Source organism: Arachis hypogaea, chromosome 19 (assembly GCF_003086295.3).
Source record: "Arachis hypogaea cultivar Tifrunner chromosome 19, arahy.Tifrunner.gnm2.J5K5, whole genome shotgun sequence".
Taxonomy (NCBI): domain Eukaryota; kingdom Viridiplantae; phylum Streptophyta; class Magnoliopsida; order Fabales; family Fabaceae; genus Arachis; species Arachis hypogaea.
The window spans coordinates 47945711-47950633 of record NC_092054.1 but is presented as its reverse complement, the minus strand read 5'-3'; the positions used below and the strand labels follow the sequence as shown (position 1 = coordinate 47950633).

Here is a 4923-nt window from a genome sequence, read left to right as displayed (position 1 = left end):
AAGGGAACCTCAGCTAGTACCGTTTTAGGTCTCATCCATTCGGCTTGAATCTCATGGAATACTGATTTGTATCTCCATGCATCGAATTCCCTGTTCTCCTCCATTGGCTGCTTGTCTTTTCTTCTTTTGTGGCTAGATGAGGCTGCCATTGGTTCTTTAGTTTTGGTAAGTGACAAGCTAAAGTTGACAAGGTGAAGCAAGAAGTGTTGTTGGAAGTGTGGTGAGGTTGTTTTTGGCAAGAGATAGTTATGCTATGATGAAAGAAAATGTGCATGAAGGAGATTTGGTGGTGTGGAACTCGTTCCCCAAGTGGTTCTTTATAGTGCCCGTAAGTGAAAAATGGACGGCTAGGGTGATTTGTGAAGGGTGGCTTGATGGTAAATATATGAATTAGGGAAAAGGACGAATTGCTTTTCATTTTCTTGGAGGTATTCTGAGTGCATTAGGTTGTACATGTAGCTATCTTTTCATGCAGAACTCCCTTTTCCCATGTGTTAGTTTCAAAGACTTGTGAACTTCCTTTTTGACCAAGCACCGTACCTCCCCCTTTGTCTTTTTCCTCCATTCTTATCTTTCCTTTTGTACCTGCACAAACAAACAAATTTGCTATCATTTTTTTCGTTCATGTGAATAATGAATAGTACTTGTACATGTTTTTCCTTCTTTTTGAATTGTAAATCAATGATTGACTTCCTGAGCTTATAGCCGTGACCTTTGTATGTATGCACACTTATTACTGGACACCAAACTTAGTGTTTGGTAATGTCTCCTGATGACATGAAATCCATGTTGGTTATCCTTAATGAATGTGCATAATTCTAACAAATCATAGTCACTTTGGCTCTTTGATCCTAAACAATTTTACTACCTAAAGTAATTGAAATCAAAGTATTAAAACATGCAAATGGTATACTTGTCATGAATTTCTAAATCCAGAGGAACTTCTTGCTTTTCATTAACTGTGTTCAAAAGGAACACCAAACTTAATGTTTGGTTGTGCACTTTGAATGAAAGATTGAATACAATTTGAATAAAATTTGGGGTGCCTTCAGGCACACCAAACTTAGATACCAATTGTATTTTACATGCAATGTTTAGTGCACTCTTTCAACAGTTGTCCTGAGGATTCAAGTTCATGCATAAGAAACCATGCTTTATTAGATGCAAAGCAAAACAATAAAGAGTAAGGATACTAAAACATGGGTTGCCTCCCATGAAGCGCTTCTTTAACGTCACTAGCTTGACGGTTGTCCCTTGTTAGGGTGGATTGTAGTGCTTGATGCCTTCTCCTCTCATTATGAAAACGTCCCCATTTGATTCCTTCATGACTTCTAAATGTTCCATAGAAAGAACTTTCCTGATTGTGAACACTTGAGGGAGCTGGGAAGGAATGGTTTTGAGGCCAGGTGGAATTGGCAGATAATGACTTGATATCACTTTATCTCCCGGAGAAAAACCTTCAGTGGGAATTTTCTTGTTTCTCCATCCTCTTGGAAATTTCTTTACAATTCTTCCCTTTCTCTTGAGGATTTCTTCATTGACCCTTATGCCATGAGGATCCTTCTGATTTGTTTCTATTGATTCTTGTGGCTTTAACTTTTGCAATTCTTGTTTGCCTTCCAAGGACTGTTTTAGAGTTTCAGCTGCTGGATTACTTTCCTCCAAACACAGATGGCTACTATCATCCTTAGGCTTTTCAGGTTCTGGTTCAGGCTCAGATGCAGGTTTGAAAACTTTGAAAATGAGCTGTTCATCATGTATTCTCAGAATTAGCTCTCCTTGTTCTACATCTATGAGCGCTCTAGTAGTGGCTAGAAATGGCCTGCCCAGAATGATAGGGTGTAAGTAGCTTTCCTCCATGTCCAAAATGACAAAGTCTGTGGGGAAGTAATAATCTCCCACTTTCACCAGCACATTCTCAACTACCCCTTCAGCTTGCTTCTGAGTTTTGTCAGCCAGTTGTATGATTACATCAGTGGATCTCACCTCATTCAGTTGTAGCCTCTTCATAAGAGTTAGAGGCATCACATTTATGCTAGCTCCTAGATCACAGAATCCTTTATCAATTTTTGTTTCCCCTATGATGCAGGGGATATGAAAACTTCCTGGGTCTGTTTTCTTAGAGACTGTGTCCTTCTTGATGAGGGCACTGCATTCTTTGTTCATTGTTACCATTTGTCCTCCCTTCAAAACTCTTTTCTTGCTCAACAATTCCTTTAAATACTTGATATGTGTAGGCATCTGCTGGAGGATCTCAAGGAAGGGAATATTGATATGGAGAGACTTAAATGTCTCTAAAAACCTTGAATAGGTTTTCCCTTTTTCACCTCCTCCTAACCTCTGAGGAAATGGTGCTTTTGGTTGGTATGTTTCCAGCATGCCTTTTTGCAGTTCCTTGGCTTGCTCAGTTTCACTTTCCTGCTTAGCTTCTTCCACACCTTCCTTCAAGATTTCTGGCTCCTGTTCTGAGGGTCTGATTCCTTCTTCTTCTGAAACTTCCTTCAATATGGTGATGGCCTTGCATTCTTCCCATCTTACTCTCTTTTGTTCCCCTTTAGGATTCTTTTCTGTGTCACTAGGGAACACTGCAGTTGATTTGGGGGCCTGTTGAGATAGCTCTCCTACTTGAGACTCCATCCTCTTGAGTTTTTCACCATGGTTTCTTAAGGTAGATCTCACATCATCCCTGAAGCTTTTCAACTCAATTATGTCCTGACCCATGTGTGCCAGCATTCCTTCTATCCTGTTTAATTGATCTTGAAATTGTTGGTTCGGATTAGGTTGGGTAGGTTGATTATTTTGGCCATGATATGATGGTTGGGAGTAAGTGTTTTGTGTGGCTTGGTATGATCTTTGGTTGGAGTTTTGGTATGTGGACTTGTTATGTTGGTTTTGCTGGTTTCCCCACCCAAAGTTTGGGTGGTTTTTCCAGCCTGGGTTGTAAGTGTTGGAATGTGGATCATATGGTTGCCTTTGTTGATTTCCTACATAATTGGCCTCTTCCCAATCACCTCCTTCAGTGCTTTCTTCCTCTTGATCTTGTGTGTGTATTGCAGCCACTTGTTTTGTTTCTAATTTCCTGGTGAGCTCTGCTAGTTGCTTGGCAAACACCTTGTTTTGGGCTAGAATTGTATCAACATGGTTCAGCTCCATGACTCCCTTAGTGTTGTGTCTCTCTGATGCATAGTAGTACTCATTCTCAGCCACTGTCTCAATCACTTCAATGGCTTCTTCCACAGTCTTTTTCCTGTTCAATGAACCTCCTGATGAATGGTCTACAGCCTTCCTTGATTCATAAGAGAGTCCATCATAGAAAATATGCAATTGCACCCAGTCATGGAACATGTCTGGTGGGCATTTCCTTGTCAAATCCTTGAATCTCTCCCATGCCTCGTAGAGAGTTTCACCATCTTGTTGTCTAAAAGTCTGAACCGCAGATCGAAGCCTATTGACCTTTTGTGGGGGGTAGAAACGTGCCAGAAACTTGCTTTCCACCTCGTCCCATGTTGTTAGGCTCCCCCTTGGGAATGATTCCAGCCACTTAGCTGCCTTGTCCCTAAGTGAAAATGGGAACAAAAGCAGTTTATAGGCATCTTCCTGGACTCCATTGGACTTCACAGTGTCGCAAATTCTCAGGAATTTTGTGAGATGTTGGTTTGGGTCTTCATTAGCACTCCCACCAAATGAACAATGATTCTCCACAAGTGATATTAGCTGTGGTTTGAGCTCAAAATTGTTGGCCTGAATGGGTGGTTTTTGAATGCTGCTACCACAATTCCCAGAGGTTGGGTTTATGTATGAACTAAGAACCCTCCTCTCAGGAATGGCATTGTTTCCATCAGCTCTCTCATGGTTGTGAACTTCTCTATCCATGTTGAGATCTAAAGCTTCCTCAAAATTGTCCTCAGATTCTCCTTCAGATTCTTCTTCTCCCAGTACTCTCTTCCCTCTTGCTTCCCTTCTAAGTCTATGAAGGGTCCTCTCTGGTTCGGTATATGGAGGAGTTGATGTCTCTCCTCTCCTACCTGTCATACAAGAACACAGCACAAGCAACAAACAAGTGAAATACTCTTGGTTAATGGAAGAGTATGGTTAGAGCAGTTGAGGAATTAATTCAAACAGTTAGTGAGTCAGTGAGTTAGTTGCTTGAATTTAAAGGCATAAAGAAAGAAAGCATGTAACAGAGTGCAGAAATTAAAATTCAACAAGTAACTTGTACTGAATTAACAAAGCAAGGAAAATGCTCAATCTAGTTAACTTCCAATTTGAGAATTGTCAATCGAAAACCAATCCCCGGCAACGGCGCCATAAACTTGATGCGCATAAACTTGTTATGCTATGATTTAGGAAATTGCACGATCGGCAAAATTCCTTCCGGCAAGTGCACCGGTTATCGTCAAGTAAAAACTCACAATAGAGTGAGGTCGAATCCCACAAGGATTGGTTGAATGAGCAATTCGGATTAGAAGTGTGACTAGTTGAGCGGAATCAAGAATTAGATGAGATTTGCGGAATGTAAAATTGGCGGGAAATGTAAATGGCAAGAAATTGAAATGGCGGAATCTTAAATTGCATGAATTAAAGAGCAGAAGCTAAATTGCTGAAATTAAAAGGGAATGGGGGTGATTGCATGAATTAAGTTGCAGAATGTAAAGAGAAAGTGGAAATCAGAGATGGGGAATTCATTGGGTTATAGGAGATATTGAGATCTCCGAATCAAAACATGTATATCTCTTCCTCAACCAATGCGTTCATTGAATTTTGCTTGGCAATCTTATATGATTGGATCCCAATCCCTTGGCTCACCAATTCTCTCTAAAAACAAACAAATTCCCAATCCCTTGGTTTAAATGTTCATAAGAAGAGATGATGCTCGATCACTGATTATACCACACAGTTTCATGAACCACAATTTGGTAGGAT

The 4923-nt window shown here is 40.4% G+C and overlaps 1 non-coding gene across 1 annotated transcript; it reads left to right on the top strand.

Annotated features, from left to right (window-relative positions):
- Positions 1-3343: 3343 nt before the first annotated feature.
- On the top strand, positions 3344-3447 carry LOC112782094 (small nucleolar RNA R71). Its single transcript, XR_003192834.1, has one exon. It is a non-coding gene; the product is annotated as a small nucleolar RNA R71 (small nucleolar RNA).
- Positions 3448-4923: the final 1476 nt, after the last annotated feature.